Genomic DNA, 22656 nt, shown 5'->3' with positions numbered 1-22656 from the left:
CCTGATTAGCAGGTCTTAGTCGGGATTTTGGGTAATTTCCCGCTTTGTTAAAGCTCTGTGCTTCTGTAGTGGAGTTTAGGGACGCGATCAAATGACAATGTGGGCCCTGTAAAACGGAAAAAGATTTATCAGGGGCTATATTTATCAATTACTGAAAACCTGTAAGGTAATTCTATGTGGTAAGTGTAAAGTTCTGATTAAGCTTACCTCCAAGAGGGACGTCTTTATACCAGTAACGTATGTTGAAAATCATACGCGCGGCAACTGAACAAAAATGGCCGTTCTGATGTTTATATAACGTGATGACGTCAATGCGTGTCAACGTCATGACGTCACAATGTTTACTTTTAACGCAATATAATGCGTAGTATAAGCAAGATAGGGTAGAGTCTTAAAATACCAAATTAGAATCTATATTATGAATATATCTGCTAGTCAGTAATGTGGGTTTCTTGTTTTCGAACATAAATCTAGAATGGTCTTCAGAATTATCGGCGACTCGTGATTTAGAAGAAGAATCCAGCCTGCTCACAGTCTATCTGTTGTTGAAACAATATGGACGTGTATATACATTTCATTATTTCAAGACAAAAAACAAATAACAAATAAATTCTAGCAAATATAGATGGTATTCAAAATATAAATAATCTAATGGTCTAGAAATGTTTATCACAAGAAAGACTATTCCTTAGATGATATAGGAACTGTGTGTATATTAGTTGTTTAAAAGCTTCAATTCAAAAACAATTTTATATGTACCAAAATATAGCAATTGAGGAAGCTTATAAGAAAACACCCAAATTGAATTCTTCATTCATACCATTGGGGGAAAGACTGTTCAATTTTTCAATCCAATGTAATTCTCTCTGTCCCAGTCTTCTGTCATGGTCTCCCCCTCTGGGTAATTTCTTCACTTCCTCTAAAATGATTACTTTTAGTTGAGCTACTGTGTGTTTATTCAAAGAGAAGTGTCTAGCTACAGGGGATCTGGTACTGTTAGTTCGAATGTTACTTTTGTGTTCATTCCATCTTTCTTTAGCTTTCCTGATGGTTTGTCCTACGTAAAAAATACCGCAAGGACAACTGAGCCCATAAATAACTGATTTGGTATCACATGTGGTGTAGTGATTTAAACGAATTTTTTGTCCACTGTTAGGGTGTCTCACATAACTCCCCTTCATCACATTGTTACAGTTCCCGCAGTTTAGGCATGGGAATGTGCCTGTCATCTTCGTTTTCAAAGTCCGTTGTTTGTCTTGTTTAATCTTTTCTGCTTTCACCAGTTCATCTTTAAAGTTCCTTCCCCTCTTGTATGCTATTAGGGGAGGTTTTGGAAATAGTCTGTCCAGTTGTGGATCCATTTTGATGATATTCCAGTTTTTCTTGATAATCCTGGTAATGTGATGACTTTGTGCCGAGTATCTCAAGGTATGGAGAAATGGAATATCCTTTGATTTGTTCTTATTAATAAGGAGATCCTTTCTTTCCAATTTATCGACTTTCTCTTTGGCTTTTTCAATAACATCACTAGGGTAGCCTCTTTGTTTATACTTTTCGGTCAGTTGCTGGTTTTCTTGTTGTAATGTCATAGTGTCTGACGTAATTCTTTTAAGCCGTAAGAACTGGCTATATGGTAAGTTATTCTTTAGATGATCTGGATGGTGGCTTAGGTAGTGTAGCGAGTTGTTTACATCTGTCGGTTTGTGATGAACATTCGTAATAACCACTCCATCTTGTCCTATCCGCAGTTCAACATCTAGAAAGTGTAATTTGGGTTCACCCACCTCCATTGTAAATTTAATCCGATTGTGAAGGTGATTAATGAATGTCAAAAAGGTTTGTAACTCCTCCTTTGAACCTCTCCATATGACGAAGATGTCGTCTATGTAGCGTTTCCATGTTATGAGATTATGTTGCCATTGTTGTGCATTAAGTATCTGTTTACTCTCTAAATGAAACATGAACAGATTAGCATATGCTGGGGCCATCGAAGAACCCATAGATGTTCCTGATGCTTGTAAGTAGAATTGCGTTTTGTTGCTGAAATAATTATTAACCAGTATAATCTTACTGAGTTCCAGAATAAACGTTTTGTTGGCTTCACAATTATTGTTCAGCAATGCCCACTCCAATGCTTCTAATCCGTCCTGATGAGGAATCGATGTATATAGGCTCTGTACATCGAAGGAGACTAGTGTATCGTCCGCCTTGATGGTTGTAAGTGTAGCAAGATGGTTGAGAAAATCCGTAGTGTCCTTCAAATAGGTGCTAATACTCTGTACTATGGGTTGCAAAGCTTTATCCACATAGATTGCAAGGGGGTTGAAGACACTATTCGTTCCTGCAACAATGGGTCTCATCGGTGGAGTTTGTAGTATCTTATGTATTTTAGGGAGTCCGTAAAAAACAGGAGTGATCGGATGCTCGTTGGTTAGAAACATTCTAGTTTTCTCAGAGATCCATTCATTTTCCAAAGCTTGATCTAATACAGTTTTCAACATGGCTGTGATGTCTTTAATAGGGTCCTGGTCGATTTTAATGTATGTGTCTTGATCTGACAATAATTCATTGATTTTAAGGTCGAAGTCTGACTTTAAAACCTGCAGACAAAGGAGGTGCTATAGTCATTATGGATACCACTTACTACGACCTTAAAATCAATGAATTATTGTCAGATCAAGACACATACAAGACACTGTATTGAAAACTGTATTAGATCAAGCTTTGGAAAATGAATGGATCTCTGAGAAAACTAGAATGTTTCTAACCAATCCGATCACTCCTGTTTTTTACGGACTCCCTAAAATACATAAGATACTACAAACTCCACCGATGAGACCCATTGTTGCAGGAACGAATAGTGTCTTCAACCCCCTTGCAATCTATGTGGATAAAGCTTTGCAACCCATAGTACAGAGTACTAGCACCTATTTGAAGGACACTACGGATTTTCTCAACCATCTTGCTACACTTACAACCATCAAGGCGGACGATACACTAGTCTCCTTCGATGTACAGAGCCTATATACATCGATTCCTCATCAGGACGGATTAGAAGCATTGGAGTGGGCATTGCTGAACAATAATTGTGAAGCCAACAAAACGTTTATTCTGGAACTCAGTAAGATTATACTGGTTAATAATTATTTCAGAAACAAAACGCAATTCTACTTACAAGCATCAGGAACATCTATGGGTTCTTCGATGGCCCCAGCATATGCTAATCTGTTCATGTTTCATTTAGAGAGTAAACAGATACTTAATGCACAACAATGGCAACATAATCTCATAACATGGAAACGCTACATAGACGACATCTTCGTCATATGGAGAGGTTCAAAGGAGGAGTTACAAACCTTTTTGACATTCATTAATCACCTTCACAATCGGATTAAATTTACAATGGAGGTGGGTGAACCCAAATTACACTTTCTAGATGTTGAACTGCGGATAGGACAAGATGGAGTGGTTATTACGAATGTTCATCACAAACCGACAGATGTAAACAACTCGCTACACTACCTAAGCCACCATCCAGATCATCTAAAGAATAACTTACCATATAGCCAGTTCTTACGGCTTAAAAGAATTACGTCAGACACTATGACATTACAACAAGAAAACCAGCAACTGACCGAAAAGTATAAACAAAGAGGCTACCCTAGTGATGTTATTGAAAAAGCCAAAGAGAAAGTCGATAAATTGGAAAGAAAGGATCTCCTTATTAATAAGAACAAATCAAAGGATATTCCATTTCTCCATACCTTGAGATACTCGGCACAAAGTCATCACATTACCAGGATTATCAAGAAAAACTGGAATATCATCAAAATGGATCCACAACTGGACAGACTATTTCCAAAACCTCCCCTAATAGCATACAAGAGGGGAAGGAACTTTAAAGATGAACTGGTGAAAGCAGAAAAGATTAAACAAGACAAACAACGGACTTTGAAAACGAAGATGACAGGCACATTCCCATGCCTAAACTGCGGGAACTGTAACAATGTGATGAAGGGGAGTTATGTGAGACACCCTAACAGTGGACAAAAAATTCGTTTAAATCACTACACCACATGTGATACCAAATCAGTTATTTATGGGCTCAGTTGTCCTTGCGGTATTTTTTACGTAGGACAAACCATCAGGAAAGCTAAAGAAAGATGGAATGAACACAAAAGTAACATTCGAACTAACAGTACCAGATCCCCTGTAGCTAGATACTTCTCTTTGAATAAACACACAGTAGCTCAACTAAAAGTAATCATTTTAGAGGAAGTGAAGAAATTACCCAGAGGGGGAGACCATGACAGAAGACTGGGACAGAGAGAATTACATTGGATTGAAAAATTGAACAGTCTTTCCCCCAATGGTATGAATGAAGAATTCAATTTGGGTGTTTTCTTATAAGCTTCCTCAATTGCTATATTTTGGTACATATAAAATTGTTTTTGAATTGAAGCTTTTAAACAACTAATATACACACAGTTCCTATATCATCTAAGGAATAGTCTTTCTTGTGATAAACATTTCTAGACCATTAGATTATTTATATTTTGAATACCATCTATATTTGCTAGAATTTATTTGTTATTTGTTTTTTGTCTTGAAATAATGAAATGTATATACACGTCCATATTGTTTCAACAACAGATAGACTGTGAGCAGGCTGGATTCTTCTTCTAAATCACGAGTCGCCGATAATTCTGAAGACCATTCTAGATTTATGTTCGAAAACAAGAAACCCACATTACTGACTAGCAGATATATTCATAATATAGATTCTAATTTGGTATTTTAAGACTCTACCCTATCTTGCTTATACTACGCATTATATTGCGTTAAAAGTAAACATTGTGACGTCATGACGTTGACACGCATTGACGTCATCACGTTATATAAACATCAGAACGGCCATTTTTGTTCAGTTGCCGCGCGTATGATTTTCAACATACGTTACTGGTATAAAGACGTCCCTCTTGGAGGTAAGCTTAATCAGAACTTTACACTTACCACATAGAATTACCTTACAGGTTTTCAGTAATTGATAAATATAGCCCCTGATAAATCTTTTTCCGTTTTACAGGGCCCACATTGTCATTTGATCGCGTCCCTAAACTCCACTACAGAAGCACAGAGCTTTAACAAAGCGGGAAATTACCCAAAATCCCGACTAAGACCTGCTAATCAGGTAAACATTTATATTCTCTCTCTAATGGACAAGTTTGAGTATAGCAATATGGTGGCAGTTATTTTATAACTTTACTTCTCAAAATGACAGGGACTCACAACCCCTTTTTTTTGCATATTTTTTAATTTTTTAGGCTTGACAAAGATATACCGATCAAGATGGAATTGGTATCTCCAATTGAAACCAAATTACGAAACGAACAGGTGATTATATATTAAGAAAAATCCAGTCATGACAGACAGGGACTATGATGCATAATTATGATTAAAATAACAATATCCTTTCTACTGTTAATACAGATAAATTGAAGAAAAACACGTTAAGTAGACATCTTCTGAAGAAGGGGTTCTATTCACCCCGAAACGCGTAAAGGATTCTGTATTTTGAGAACTTGGACTCTGCCTATTAAGATACATTGGATTGGGAGTCCTAATCAAGTACAAATTGTCTACTATAGGTTATTTGAAGCATAACTGTTAATATTTAGGTGTTTGGACTATGAAAAATAGTTACTGTGAATACGATGTATTGTAAAAATCAGTTTACTTTAGGTTTTATATGTTGATTATAAACTGTGACAAATTGTATGTTGAATTATCACTTGCCTAAAACTAACCCCGTGAGGGGTACACAATTTATGGATGACGATATCATCCCTTTATAAAGATTTATTTTCTGAAAGAGAATTTGGTTGTGTTTTCAACTCTAAGGGTGTGCAGGGGACGGGAGTGTTCCACAAAGATTGTGGACACCTGCTGTCTTTACATAATTTGGTACAACCCAGTGTCAAGGTTGATATTCTCCCCCGCACCCCACTAAATATCGTAATACCCTTACCTTACTTAAATTAGAAGGTGTGCACTAGGCAAACTTGTTTGAGAAGATTGCCTTTTGTCAGGATAATTGAGTGGGGCCAGGGAATCTAACAAAACAAGCAGGTGAAGGGCAGATCAGTGTCACAGACCATTTTCACATCGATGCTGTGATGCATGGACCTGCTATGGGAGACCTGCTCTTGCGCCATTGGTGGTTCAAGTACCATTTATGTGCAGTCAAGAGCACTCACCATGCTGGAGAACCCCACAATGGCATAGCACCGACATTCTATGCCATTGTTGGAAGCTAGGTCAGAGAGGAAAGCAGGATTGTAGTGCAGGAGTTGCATCTTGGTGGTTAATACCTGGGAGACCAGGTCAGAAATGCATGGCTGGGTGATGCCATGCACCAGGATCACAGTGTGCGGGGAGGTACCAGTGGTGCAGAAGTGGAGGAAATGGAGAGGGTGGATGTTATATCCAGGCCATCCTCTTTTTATTCAAGAAAAGAGAACATCGTGGGCATGTCCAGATAATAAGGGGCGAGGCCCTGATGATCCACGAGGTCCAGGCAGTACAAATGGCGCTTATACACCGTAGCTGTGTATGCCCCTGGCACTCCCCTCTTTGCCTCCTGGGCACCCTTCTGTGTAGATGCTGGGCAGGCTGATGGACTATCTACTGGTGAGGCTGATTTGGGTCTCACAGGGTAGATACCAGGATTGGTCATAGTTGTCCCATGGCAAGCAAACGTTATGCTGCTGAATCCTGGTGCGGCGTTTTACAGATTGTTGCGTTTTGGCACATTCTATGCTGTCCGCAACCCCTCGGGCCGTTTCAGGGGCTGCTGCGGCTTGCTTTGCTGGCATAGGTCTCCTGCGTGACACCCACGCACTGCTTACATTTGCTCAGAGCACGTGCTCTAGCTATGAGTCATTTCAGGTGGTAAAACATGAGTAGTAGGCCATCAATATATCTTTGGCATCATTTAGCCCATTTCTGAAATCCATGCAAAATGACTGCCTTTTCATTAGTTCCTACATGCAATGGCAGCGCCTGAACATGGGCAGCCTGTTTGCATGTATTCACCATGCAATCGGTCTGCACAGGTGATATGAGTGGGTCAATGACTTGCAGAAGGGCTGACCCATGCATTACATGTTTACTCATGGTTTTCAAGAATGATTCACCTGCCCCGGGTACCGTCATGTGTGAAGATCCCAAAGTTACACATGAATGATAAGGTTTATTTTCAAAAGGAATGGGGCACACGTGAAGAAAAGTGTAATAGGAAAATATGCACCATTATTAGTTGAGAAAGTAAAAATCCTGGACCAGATAATCTAGTTTCGGCCAAAATGACGGCACTTAAATTACCGACCTTACTAAAAGTGCTAAAATACATACCACCAAAAGTTCAAACACCAAAAGTTCAAACCTTTTGTGGTATGCATTTTAGGTAGGTAAAAAAAAACAAAGACTTCGGGGCTGTGGGAGTGTCCCCCGCAACACCCTGCTCACCATACTATACAGTATAGTGAGTGGGGGTTGCGAGGGACACCCTTGCAGCTGCCCAGCACCCCGCTCACCATACTATACACTATAATAGCTAAAAAAAAAAAAAAAAAAAAGAAAGGACTCCGTGGCGCCGGTTCTCATAGCTCTCAACTCACCCGCTTTTGGCTGGTGTCACCCGCCTTCAAAGCAGACAAATCACCCGCCAAGTCCCTCATACGCCCATTCACTTCAATGGGCCTCCCACCCGCCAAAAAGAAAATCGGGTGTTTTCACCCGCCTAGGTGACAAAAAAGGTTGGGAGCTATGGGTTCTCGATCACGGAAGTGAAAGGGAATCAGGGACACAGCGCATCAGAAAGAAAGGTAAGTGGGGGGGTGTTGGGGGTGTGGGGTGTTTGTATGGATGTGTTTTTTTTTTTTTAATGGATGTCCGCATGGGAAATGTACGTACATTTTTGTATTACGTACATTTCCCCATGCAGACCTTTTGCATGTGGTCATTTCCGTTGCGGGAAAATCATCCGCGGAAAAATCACACAGATCCGATTATCTAAATGTTTGCTGCTTGTGCAATACAGAACGAAACAGGCAGGCTGACGTTTGCTTTTTGGTTACTATGTTTGTTGCCTGAAGCAAAAGAAACAGATTCTGCCTTAAAGTCTTTCACAGTGAAATCGTCGAGCCTCGCTGGTTTTGTTCCTTGCTGCATGACCGCAAATAAACTACAACTAAGTTTGTGCTCAGATTTCTTGCTGAGGCGGAACATGTTATGGAATAAAGGTTAAGCAAACCATAGCTGCTCTATTCCCTGACACCCCGGCAGGCGAACCTGGGCTAAACCATTTCATTCCACTTATATAAGAATCCTTAACATGGATTGGGACACTTTTTTGCTCCAGTCCATTTTTCAGAAGCAGCAAAACGGAAGCTTTGAGCATTTGTTTAATTTGTAGCACTCGTGCAAATGTTAGAAAACTATGGTCCCAGGAGGACGCCTCTGACAAGGATTTGGTGCTTTAAAACTAACAGTGTAGAGATTCAGTGCAGTAAGAAAGCATAGTAACATAACATAACGTGATCTGGTCCCGCACAGTGAAGAAGGAAGTCTGAGGAAAAATGGGAACTAAGACACACATTTGTTTTGTGTTTACTTGTCTCCTGTTCTTTCTACAGTGGTGCTTCTTTCTCCCTCGCTGTACTGCATTATAAGCCTACATTATCAGAGCTTATTTGATCATCATTTCTGAGTGTTTAATTGACTATTTTTGTGTTAATTGAAAGAACTGGCTTCTGTGGTTGCCATGTAATGCATTTTTTAAGTTTTTCTATAAAACTGTGTGCAGTATTCCTAGGTTCTAAACAGTGTACCATGAGGTTATGGATTTGGCCAATGTATTTGCCTCTCACTGACTTCGGAAGGCTGAAGGAGCAAGTCGCCTTTGCCATGATTCGGCTCTGTCCCTGCTGGCTGCACATAGAGCAGCAGTCAGGTCAGCAGCAAGTGCTTCCCTCTCTTGGGAGCTGGCTCTCTTTCCGGTTACTGGTGTTTGTATCACATTTTGATGACGTGTTAGCTCTCTCCCTATGCTATGACTAACAAAAACATATGTGAAATATTTGGCCAGACTTGCTGGCAGATGGCTGCCTGACAGCCTATGTGATTCCACCCAGAGCTCTGTACAGTCAGAGGGACCGCTTAAAGCAGGGTTGTGCAATTCTGGGCCTCGAGGGCCGAAATCCTGGTGGGTTTTCAGGATACCCCTGCTTAATATTCATGAGGAAAAATGTGCACACATTTAGAATCATTATATGTAAATTATCTCATGAATATTAATGAGGGGTATCCTGAAAACCCAGCATGGATCCGGCCCTCGATGCCTGGATTTGGACAACCCTTGCTTAAAGTGTATGAAACTCCTCAGGACGATACCGTCCCCTTTCGGTTAAGGTTTTTCCGTGCCACCTCTTCACAATGCCTGTACCAGTTGTTTCTCACCGTGGTGACACATGCTTCCTTTCCTCGTATTCTTTGCTGCAACTTTCTCTGACATTTCCCATGCAAGGTAGGCACAGGCAGCCTGCAGATGCCTTTGAGTGCCTTTTGCCACCTTTACATCCCAACTATAAACAGGAGCCAGCAGTAGATGTGCTAAATCTAGCACTGGCATGTTCAGAGCTGAATCTGCACTGCCATATGCTGTTATGAGATTATTAAAATGAAAGGAGTAGGAAAGGGAAGTTATATACAGGAAATCTCTTTACAAAGCAATGATTGTTTTTTTCCCCCTCAGTTAGGCTGCCACAGGCTCTCGCTCATTTCACTTTCTAATATTTCTGTGTTCAATTACCCAGGACAAGCAAAGAGAAAATATTCACAATTCACCTGAGAAACTCTGGGCAAACAGTGTGTTGTTGTGTTTTTTCTCTGTTGGCATGTAAACTTCCTTCCTGTTTGTACTGCATTTGAAATACATTTGCAAACTGAAGTTTATCAGCACCCGTGAAGAGTTTATCTATGTGTCATGTGCCTTGTGCTCATGATGTGTTGGTGTGATGTTTGATACACAGTGCTAATGTGACATATGTCTTTGAAGAATACCAATTAGCAAACAAGTTCGAGTTACACACGTGTGTTTTGGAGGGTGTGAGTTAGTGATGAGTGTGGCTCTTAGGATTCCCTGTCATGAGGGAACAAGGTGTATTCGTGTGTATTTTTGCACACTGAAAAATAAAATATTTCCTTCGATGTTGTTGTGAGGTGGGGCATTAGTGATGCAGTTGACCTGTAAGATGCTGACAGAAGGGATGCTATGGGGTTGAATCTGTTCATGGAAGTGCCCAATTAACCTGGAGTGTTTTGTGTACAAAAGGATCTGTGTCTGCATGTAAAAGTGTTGCTCTGGGTGGGTACACTACCTCGTATTTGGCGGCTTTGGTGTCTCTCTATGTGTGATCGTGTGTTGTCCATCTCTTGACAAAGTGATCAAAAACTTCATAGTGGTATGAGTCTCGGATTTATAACTATACGAGTAACGTATTTATGCGCTGGTGACTTTACACAGTAGCCTGAATTGTGATTGGCCATCCTATTGTCACGCTGTAGCACATTGATGTGCATATTAAAGTTTATTTACTTTGCTTGTGTCAGCAGTCTGTTTCTGCATAGTTGTCCTGTTGCACAGTGTCTTTTTCTGTGTGTATGTCTGTGTCGGTGTGTGTGTGTGTGTGTGTTTGTGTACATAGGCAGCAGATGATTTTATCAGTTGCTCAGTCAATTCCAGAATTGTTTTTCCTCCTCCAACTTTAACTCACATGCATTTCAGGTTGTGGGTGGAATTAGCAGATGTTTGTGTCTTTTAGCCTACATAAACTTAATTTTGTGTGACCTTCCAACATCACAGTGCATGGTTTCCATGTTAAGTGTTGAGTTTGCAAATGTGTCTGTGTGTTTGGGACCATAAACTTCATTTCGTTTTGCCCTCCTCTTCCCTTGTGCACCTACTACTCATGTCTGGACATCTTGTTGACATTGTTTGATGATAAAAAGCAAATCTTGCTAATTAAATGTTTAAAATATTTGTGCCATGCACTACTTTATCTAAGGCCAAGGTGTGTGCCAAAAGTCTTGCAAAATAAAGCAGAAAATGTTGATATATTATAAGCTAAATAGTGCACTTTACAACCTCTATGCAAAGACACTGGCAAAAAAACAGTTTTTCATCCATCAGTTTTTGCATGAAAATGTACTTGAAACTTCACCAAAGATCTCATGATTGTTTAGATTTGGTCGGCTTAGTTTCATGCTAAATTTGGCACACTTTCCTGGATGAGTACAAAAGGTACAGAAGAAAGACTTTCTATGCAAAGTTTGACGTAACCTTCGCGTTTTCTTTTTATGTTTCTATCTGTATTTGTTAGTTGCTTATTAGTTGCTTTTTAAGTACTAGCATTCACCTTATGGCATCACTTCACTATAACATCCCTTTGACCCAGGCAAAGGGAGCAAAGAAGCAAAAAGGGAATTTTATGAGGAATGAAGTTATGTTTTTAACACATTTGAAAACGTTTTGAGTGGGCCACAGGGCCAGAGGACAAGTTTTACAATGTAGATGCTTGAAAGGAAGTTCTGATGCCACCAGACCTAACGATAAGCAGATGTTCTGAGCATTTCATATCTAGCAGGGTGAACATCATGGGCAAGGACAGCCCAAGGGAGATTGCCAGCCAAAAATGCCAGTTGAGAGACATAAATGGCCTTGTGCGCAGGACAGAGAGGAATTTGACCTTTTATCGTTAGATTCACTGGAGGCCATTGAAGGTGAAAAAGAGCAGGGGAAACACGCTCATGTGGCCTACACTGCAGAACATTCTGACAGCTTCATTCCGAACTCTTTGGAGTTTTCAAAGAACATACTCAGCGAGGCTCAGGCAAACTCTTTTACAACAGTCAACTCTAGACATCAAAACATTAACCATAATAATCCCAGAGAAATATTTAAATGCTTCTTCATTATCTGTACTGGGAAAACACAGACTGGACCACAGAAAAGATTTATAAAGTCACCAAGCAGAAGTAATCAATTAGTATACATGCTGTGTACCACATTTACTGTATCAGGGAAAGGACCCATGCAGGAAGATCAAATCTGTTTAAACACCTGGCTAGTGGACGGCTTCCCAGTAGAGTCCTGGTCGTCCTGACACTGGGTTTCAGGTGGTTTGGACAAATCTGGTGGTTAATTGCTGAAAAGCAAGGTTTATTTTTGAGAGCTGCTCTGCTGCTGTTGCTGTCGAGGTGGGGGAGAGTCTACGTGCTATCGGCATATTTTTAGAATTGGATCCCTAATAAGTCTATCAGATACCACCAAGGTGCCACGTATGTATTCATTTATTTAAGTAACAGTCAGAGCCCTGCAGGACTTTGCAAGTTTATGGACTTTCTTTGGATCGAATGGTCTCAAAGCAATGGCCTAGGCACAGTCTGTGAGATAAGATTTCAACCTATTCAATGAGGTTTCTCAGAAAGCCTGTACAGATAAGGACCAAGGAGTTTACCATGGTCTACAATACCAGAAGACATCAATGGGTCTAAACAGACAAAGACCCCCAGCTCCTCACTTATCTCCAGATTCCCAGAGATCATCCAAAGCACACTGAGAAGGACACATGCAGTGGCAAGGCCAAGGTGGAAGCCTGATTGGCAGCATGGAATCAGCAAATCACTGTAATTGAGCAGCCACCAGTTTTTTGAGAAATGTGCTTATGAATGGTAACTCAGGGATAGAACGGTAATTGCCTGGAATATTTGGGTCATAGGAAGATGTTATAAGCCATATATTTACTAACACTGTCTTCACGGCAGAGGAGACAGTCCTGTGAATCAAGGAGGAATTGAGCACAGTAGGCAGGCCAGTGAGGATTCCATTACAGATTCCTTTTGCTCTTTTTGCAGGTAGTAAGTCATGGCCTGAACAAGATGCTTTGTCTGATACAGCTTGATTTTCCCACTGTGGTTCTGTAGGAATACAGAGTTCAGCAAATAAAGACGTCAGTCTGATAGTCCGCAGGAAATAGATTTGTTTACTAATAAAAAAAATTATAATTCATATTGTGGCAGCTTATGCATATGTTATGTTATGTTGATTTATACCATGCAGCACTACCACCCAGGGGCAGTCTCCAGGCACTTCATATAACAATGAGATAAAAATGACATCATGGGGCAAGCCCCACCCACCTGGTGCCTTCCTGCTTGCCGCTCTTTTTACCTACTTAAGGAGCCCTCCAGTCTCTTTTCCTTTGCAGATGGGGAGCAGGTGCAAGTGGATCTAGATCACCTGGCCTAAGCACCACCCACCTCCTTAGCCCTGCCTCTTCCTTCCTGCTCTTAACTATTAGATCAAGGGCGTTTCTCGCCCGGGCGTCCTAAGTGAAGGGCAGACGAAGAAAAGGCCAATTCCTGTTTGGACCTGTTTGGACCAGGAGGACCCAGGGCACAACCCCCTGCTCAGACAGCAGGTAAGCATGCACCAACATGTGTTACTCCCTCTGTTCCCACAGGCCATCCCCACCCCCTCTGGTCCCCCTGTGATGTTCCCTTGTGCCCCCACCATTCTCGCACTAAGGTGTTGCCTGTTTTGCTTGATTCTTCTACCCTACCCCCCCCCCCCCCCCCGCACCCATCTCAAGCCTACTTCTGCAGGAGTCTGTCCTGATAAATTCTGGTTTCACCATCACTGTCTTGTGGCCAATGCTGGATTTCACTTTTATGGATTTCTTTCATTCACGGCGCATCACCCTTTCTCAACTCTCATGCTGGACTTTCTTTGCATCTTGTACTCATGGTGGCCCTGAATCATGCTGTTCCCATCTTCATCTTGTATCCTGGCTTGCAACATTATGTGTTACTACTGACTTCTGCAATTGTATTCACTCTCCCCTCTTGCTTCTCCACTCTTTTGACTGCTAACTCTCTGTTATCTCCTCCTTTCCCTTCTCCCTTTTCCTATCTCCTCCCCTTACCTTCTTCTATGCACTTACTCTATCAGAATTGTCCCTGGACCTAGTCTGATAGCAACCTCGTCTGTCTCCTCCCCCTCCCCTTACTGGTTTTTCCTCCCCACCCCACCTCCAGTACTATCTGAAATGTTGTCAGGCCTAGTATGATAGTCACGTGTTTTGTTCCTCCCCTACCTTTCTGCACCCCTCTCCCTCACCTCTTGTTTTTCTCCAGCTCTACCAGAAATGTTGTAAGGCTTGTACGGTAGTCGCCTGTCTGTTTCCATTTCCTTTCCACTCTTCCCCTCCGTTCCTTTTCTATGTCTTAGCTCTTGCACTATCTGAAATGTCGTCAGGCCAAGTACGATAGTTAATTTCACATCCTTACTGTTCATGGCCTGTAAGAATGTCATTGGATTTTCCCTTGTTCCCTCCCTTGCCTTGAAGTGCTTTGAAACACATTGTGTATAGGCGCTATATAAATAAACTATCATATCATATCATGTCATATCTTTGGGGACTCTGTTTTCTCTGTAAACATCCAGAATGATGTCATTTTTTAATCTCCTTGTTAGACCCTACTCTGATGTCATTTATGTGCTATGGGCTGAGTAACGGTGAGTTTAGATACCTATCATTTCTCAAACTGGGTGAATTTCATGAGTTTTGTTGCAATGCATCGGATCATTGAAACACTGTTAACTTAAGTTTTTTCACTGAATTTAAAGGGTTTTGTTATTCTATTTCTTTATCCATGGCCAATGTGCTTTTAGCACCAATTATTATAAAAGACAGAGGGCAGTGGCCAGTTGCCCCGGCCTATGGCAATGGCCTTCTACAATGGCCAGTGACCCTGGCCTATGGCCATTGCCTTATGGCCATGGCACACATCCTCTTGCCTAGTAAGAAACCATATCCCACCAGCCATGGTAAGTAGTCTTGTACTTCGGTCATGTCCACTGTCCACAATGCAACAATAAGGCAAAAAGACTTCACCCTATTGTCTACAGCCACAACCCATATACCCTTGCCGATAGACAGTGGGCTGGTACTCCACCATGGCCCACACCCCCCTCACTCAGACATTGCCCTTTTGGCCCTGCCTAGTAACTTACTAGATCAGACCAGCCAAGGATTTTTTGCCATGGCCAGGGGCCACACCCTTCAGCTGTGTCCAGTGTCCCTGTGCACCAAATAGGCTGAAAGACTATAACCATGGCTAGTGGAACAGTCTAAGACTGAGGTTCAAATACCCCTCACAATCAAATTACCAAATTCCCGCGGGCATGGACACTGTACTAATGTTGGTGCTCCCCTGCACGTTCTAGCATACATTTTGAAAGAAGTAGTTTCAGAATCTTCCTCAGTTACCGCAGAAATGTACAGCAAAGCTAGCATGAAATTACCAAGAAGGTACCACAATTTTGCTGTTAACAGTACTCATCAGTGAAACAAATGACAGGTTACCGTAGGAATGGGAAAACATTCGACAATTTAAAAGGCTTCTTCATCCCCACTGCAACTCGTCATGTGCTCCCTCCTCCTTTCTAGGTACCCCTGGTGGAAATCCTCCCTGACCCTCTCTGCTACTGCCCTCTTTCACTTGCAGGTTCAAGTGATGCATTTTCTTCGAGCACCTCTTGTGACATTTCTATGAGATCTTTGTGGAAATCCTGCGGTATTCCCGTGGTAAAACGAAAATGGTTTGGAACAAATGGGTTCCACAGCCCAGTGCTAACTCTCCCACATCACATGTGGTCCTTGTTCCTCTCCCCTCCTCCACCATTACATAAAAGCACCCCCTTCCTTTCTTCCAATTGTAGTACTTTTCGTCTGCCTTCAGGATCACCACAGGAATCACTTGCGTTGAGGAATACAAAATGGCAGAATTTCAATTCTGAAAATCCTCAGTGATGCAATGCACCATGTGAGAGATATAGAGGTTTTTTGGGACCGGGGGCCCTCTTCTCCATTTAATATTTTCAAAACCACAGTACAGTTATACCCCAAAACAACAAAAGGCACATCTGCAGCACTTTGTGTACAAGCTGTTTCCTATCTAGTGCAAATCCATTCAGAGCTGTTTGCATGTGTGTTCAACGGCAGCACGTTTTTCTCTACTGGAAAATGAATGGGAGAAGGCCAGAACAACTTTTTTGTTCTCTTAATAATTTTTGAACTGTTTCATGAATTTTCCTCCAAAATGTCCAGTTCGAAGGGGCCTATGGCAGGTATTGTTTTTGGAAATGTACAACCAAATCCACGCAGCAAGTCAAAGGCGATCGGCAATATAATTTTGCGAAAAGTCAATGCAAATAGGTTTTATCTTAACAATATGGTAACAACAACTGCCTATTATATGTATATATACATTGAGTGAAAAAAACTTTATTTAAAAAAATAGTTACAATTACCTGATTTATCTCAACAAACCCCTTGAAATTTAACTAAATATAAAGGCCTCTTAAAAGGGCAGAAGTAATGCACCATATGAAAAAGACCAAACTTCAAGAATATGAAGGTATTCATTCTTTTTCAATGCAGAACAAGAGATGCATGAAATGAGAGCTAATGAAAATACCAAAGCAGCACCTCCTTGCCCAATGTCAAAAGTGTACACACCACAAAGAGCAATTGCAGGCTACATTCCAAGGATGCTAATTTGCCGCAGAAGCAAACAAAGCAGAATGATAAAGAGAACATACTATAGATGGTGAAAAGTGGTATTCTAAACTTTCCAGATGTCCAAATAGTGGAAAACATATTGTTACGATAATTAGAGTATGATTTGTTTGATCAAAATCAGAAAATGTAGAATCCAAGTATTAAACATCTCCTAAATGTTGTATTTAAGCAATAAGCACCCTTTTTGGGGGCTTCACCGGCTGGTAACGGGCAGGGCCCCAAGTTAAAAACAATGTATTTTGTTTTAATGAACAGGGTGCCTGTTCATTCAAACAAAATACTTAACCAAGATGGCCATGTGGTGCTGCAAGACGGAACTCCACATGGAGACTCTCTTCCGTTTCCATGGCGGCCATCGAGGATCCCGATTTGCGCAGGCGGCTGGGTGCTGCTGCTGATGGAATCAGGTAAGTGGGTTAGGGGGTGTGGAAAGGGCTCAAAAAACCTGAGGGGAAGGGAGGGCAGAAGATGGCAGGGGAAGCAGCCATTTGGCTGATAAGAATGCGGGCTGAGATAGTGGTATTTAGCCCGAGATCCTAGCTACCTGACTGGTTGGCTCCCCCGCCCCGGGTGCTAATAGACATCCTATACAAGATGTAATCACAATAAAAACCATGGAGTTGTTGTCAATGGCTGTGTAGACTTCCTAAAGGGGCATTATTTCTTGGTATAAACATCTTCCCAATGTATCACATGCACCTTTACCTTGGTCATTAACTTGGGAACCGGTCAGTATCCCAGTAAGGTAACCTGCCACTGGTCTATAAGGCTTAATTTTAAGCTTGTAGATATACTATATATTTGAAAAGCCATTAATTACTTTCTATTTTTATAAATACAATGCATATGTAACAAATGACTTCTTAATTGCATTCCAACCTTTTGAGTTACTTTCAATGAATGTACGTATCCTATGCCATACCCTTTACATATACTTTAATAAGATCACACCATGGGCCTCATTACACGGTAGGCGGTAAGGGTTTACCGGTACCGGTATTTTACCGGGACCGGTAAATCCTTACCGCCTTACTACGAGGTCCCTTTGCGGGTTGGGGAATTTAACGCCTGCTTTTTGCAGGCGTTAAAAACCAACCCGCAAAGGGACCAGTGGTGCTAATTACGGTACCGCAATTTGCGGTACCGTAATTAGCGCCTTCCCCATTCCCATAGAGCCCTATGGGCCAAAAATGGGAATGGGGAAGGGCAATGGTGGAAGGGGGAATTACCGCCCCGCCAACCTTGGAATGGGGCGGTAATTCCCCTTTCCACCAAGGCGGTGCCGGTATTTTACCGGCATGAACCATGGCGCTAATAGCGCCATGGTTCACCGCCTACCGTGTAATGAGGCCCCATGTCATTTGTTTTTTTACACCATATACAAAAAAGACCACAGAACAGGAAAGCCTGAAGAAAACGAGAAAACAACAACATGCATGTATAAATAATGCAATATCATACATTTAACCAAAAAAATGTGTTGAAAATGTGCAAGCACATCCATGCAGCCTACAAATGCACCAACTACAAAAACAGAAGTTACTTCGGCAACTATACCACCAAAAAATACAAACACTTAGAAACTCCTAATTAGTCACCAAAAACTGGCTTTAGAATCAATAATTGACAGGGCATTCAAACTTAATCAGAATGTAGCCATTAACAAAATTACTAGCATAACTGGAAAAAAGTTGAAACATCTGCAACACCATCAACAATAATTTCTGTAGCATTTGCCCTGCTGATTGGAGTCATAATAGCAATGTAGAACCGTTTCTCTGTAGTCAGGGGTCCACCAATTAGAGTGTAATAAAAACCACATATTCAAAAAGTAGAGCAAACACTGGGCAAGAAGCAATGCTGTTTATTACAGCTGTGTGAGCACAAATCAAACAGAACAGAGTATAGGCTCTGATCAATCGGTGGTCAGATGGCCAGTGGACTGGTACAGAGACACCCTCCCAGCTGTCGTGTAGGGTGGCTAGTTTAGCTGACCACCCTGTAATTACATCACCTTGATCTAGTAATTTTGTTTTTCTAGGGATGAGTAACTTAAGCCCCACTCCCTTTGCAGATGTCTGTCTTATTGGTCACGTAATTCTGATCGAGGTTTCCCAGGTCCATCCCGCTACGTGTGTTTATGATGGCTCTATTTTTATTCTTCCCCTTCTTTAGCTAATAATAGAACAGTATATTGGACTGTGAATACACCCAATGCATCATTACCTCCTACCGTTCCTGGTGAAGCCCTTTGTACGGGGCATCTGTGGCTTAAAATACCTGTGTCATTTCCCATGTAGCAGCCCCCAATGTCCCCCTTCTTTACTCTCACAGTTGGTAGGTGCGCCCCCTGTCTAGCGCTGAATTGGCATCTTTAGTATATTACCATGAAAAAGCCTAATAGCAGAAACAAAAAAAAGAAACAATGCATTGGATGTTGATGGCAGAGGCTATGAGGTGGACAAAGGAACAACTATGAAAAGAGAAACTTTAATTCCAAGTACTTCTTTTACAGACCTTTATACCAATGCTCCTCCTCAGCAGGCACCACGTACAGTATATTGCTGGTAATGCAGCTCTGTGCAATTCGCAACCACAGTCACTCAAATACTTACAACTGTTTTTGAGACAATACATACAAGTAAAAGAAAACGGTCAAATCAAAACTCTTCAGAACATGGACTCTTGTCCTGTTGACATCCACACTGGAAAACATCAACATTCATTGGGCTGTATTCCAGAAGAGCTTGAAAAAACACCTTTCATTATATAGAAATGCGAACCACACACCAATCTACAATCTGCAATCATGGCTATAACTGTACAGTGTTTAAAAAATAAAAAAAAGTCTAGCTCTAGAATTAAAAAAACAAAGACATCTTTGCTAATAGGTGCAGCACAAGAAGTCCTTAGACTTATACATGACACCCAATGTAAGTCATCTCTCACTGAAGCAAAGAAAGAAAACAGTATTAAACTGCAAACTACTACACAGGAGTTTGTCCTTTGCACCACACAGCAAAAAGAAAGAGCAACGGACCTCTGTTGAAATTCCTTAAAAAGTGTGTGTCTGCTGTCATCAAACATTCTAAAAGCAATGTGCATGAATAGTAGAAATCTGTCTAAAAACAGAGGGCAATGAGCATACAGACTGTTTTAAAATGGTCATGTAACACATGCCAGCAGATAAATATGATTGAACGCATTCATTATTATTTTGCACATAATTCAATAATCCGCTCAATGTCAACCACATTCACACTAGAGCCATCAATAACAATTTAGTAGATTTCAAATTTCCCAAAACCCTCAACAACTAAGCCTACATGAGAGCATGATAATTCAAACAGTATACACCTTCCAAGCGATTACATGGTTTCAACCCAAAACTGCCAAATTGCCTCAATTAGAATTCCCTGGAGTCCTCTGTGTCAAGATTGTATATTCACTAGTAGACCTCACAGCAAATGTTGAAATTATAAGAGTAGGAAGTCAACTAAATTAATCTTTAATTTTGTTATCAATGGAATACAAAAAACAGACAAATATATTTGGCAAGAACTAGTTAATTTAAACCAAGTAAAGTAGGTTTAACTATACCTGAAAGAGCACAACAAATACTGGAAAGACATTAAAATGGAGAACAATATAATCAAAGCTACACCAACATATTGTTATTGTTATTGTTATTTTGCATTTATATAGCGCCTTATATACCATTGGTATGGTCTGAAGGCGCTGGTAGGTTGAACGCCCTTGGGAACCGAGGTTCGAGTCAGTAGAGAGGGTGAAGAGAGACAAAAGGTGCGTGTGCGCACAAAGTATGTGTGCAGCTGGTGCGGGGTTAATGTGGTAGCTGCTTCTTAGCGGTAGGTGTGGTGGTTGAGAGGTCAGGAGAATGTGTACGCTCCGGCAGAATTAATCCAGCTCGAGAGTGGCTGCGTTAGGCCTGAGGAGAAACGCCTGGCTGGGGGTGTTAAACCAGCGGTGGTTACTTAGAGTGATGGGGAGTGAGCGGGAGATGTTGATATGAGAACAGTTATACCGAATGGTGTCATAGTATCCCTGTGTTCTATTTGAGTGATGGTGTAAAGAGGAGAGTAGGTGTGAGGTGTGGTATCATATGTTCATTCGAATGTTCCCGCAAATCAATGCATATTATGTACGTTCCCCACACTCAGCTAATTCCCTACACTCAGCCATTCCGATATACTCGGCCATTCCTACACATTCGGCCATTCCCCACACTCAGCCATTCCCCACACTCAGCCGTTCCCCCCACTCAGCCGCTCCCCCCACTCAGCCATTCCCCCCACTCAGCCATTCCCCCCACTCAGCCATTCCCCCCACTCAGCCATTTCCCCCCACTCAGCCATTCCCCCCACTCCGCCATTCCCCCCACTCCGCCATTCCCCCCACTCAGCCATTCCCCCCACTCAGCCATTCCCCCCACTCAGCCATTCCCCCCACTCAGCCATTTCCCCCACTGAGCCATTTCCCCCACTCAGCCATTGCCCCCACTCAGCCATTGCCCCCACTCAGCCATTGCCCCCACTCAGCCATTGCCCCCACTCAGCCATTGCCCCACACTCAGCCATTGCCCCACATGTTGATCTTAATTCAATGGATGATATATATGATCATTACAGAATCTACCCATTGCACAAGACATAATAGGAGATGCTTTAGAAATCTATCACATACGTCAAGCAAAAGGCTTTCTCATGAGTGTATGAAAAAAGCTTTAGAAGCGCTGTATTTTCCACTTCTTTTCCCTATAGGAAAAGGAGGAATACGTGCACCAGAGAATGGTTATCTTAGAATGTACTCTAAAGATCCAAGTTTCAGTCAAAGCATTGTGTTCACTTTTCATCTGTTGTTTGAAAGTGAACTGACAATCCTCTGCTATGGTGTCTCCTATACATTAAAAAGCAACTGGCACTAATTTTACCAACATTCCAGCAAGTGAACTACTCCAGGACATACAAGACAAAGATGAAATGTTGGAGTCAAGTGTTACCAGTATCATGGCAAATATGCGTGCCATGAAAGAACACTGGTTCCCATGTCATGCAGATGTTCACTATATGCTAATGAACTGAGGTCCTCACAGCTTACTCTGAGTTGTTCAGAATATCCATGGGGTGATTTACATGACTTCCTACATGCTTCCAATCAAATAAAAGAAGGAATAGATTTACCAAGTTCATGTGAGCTTTGTTCACCAGACCTAGTGAATGTTTCACAATAGATTGGCATGTTACAGTTCATCTCCAACAATCACTGTCTTGCGCTTGGAGAGGTTAAAAAATTATTTTGGAGAACAAAATGCTAGTCAAGAGGATCTCCACAGATTCATATGCTTTTGTGTCGGAAGGAATCTTACAACTCTGGCCAAGACACTGATGAGTCTGCCTCACAATTTATAGAACATACATTAAATCAGTCATCCAATCAGAAGACATAAATGAAGGCCTATTATACAAAGTCTTATGTGTCCAACAATGCAAGGATGGAAAATACTGCCGATTATGCTTCAGTAACAATGGCAAATACTACACTAAAAGCCATTTTTGATTCGCCAGATGTATATGCTTGAAAGTTCAGGTCAAAAGTTTCAAGCAAGCTGTTAGACACAGCATTTAAGTTGAATCTCCAATAAACACATATAATATCAAAAGAGATGAAGCCTTCAAGTTCCTAAATGATTGCAGTCCTATCATTGTATCCATGTGGAATGCTAATGTAGATGTTCAATTGGTCACTGACAATTGGATCATGGTAGCAAGGCATGTCACAGCCAAATTTACCAAATCTGAAAGAGTGAGTTAAAAGATCTTTGGGATGACATTTCATGTGGAAAATCTCTCTCTCAAACATTATACATTTTTGGCATGAAAATGCTCTCCCATAGAGAATGTGGTTCCTATGAAGTGCCAGACTGTTTAAC

The sequence above is a fragment of the Ambystoma mexicanum genome, chromosome 6p (assembly GCF_040938575.1).
Source record: "Ambystoma mexicanum isolate Mex_15411 chromosome 6p, UKY_AmexF1_1, whole genome shotgun sequence".
NCBI lineage: Eukaryota > Metazoa > Chordata > Amphibia > Caudata > Ambystomatidae > Ambystoma > Ambystoma mexicanum.
Note: the sequence above shows the minus strand (reverse complement) of the source record.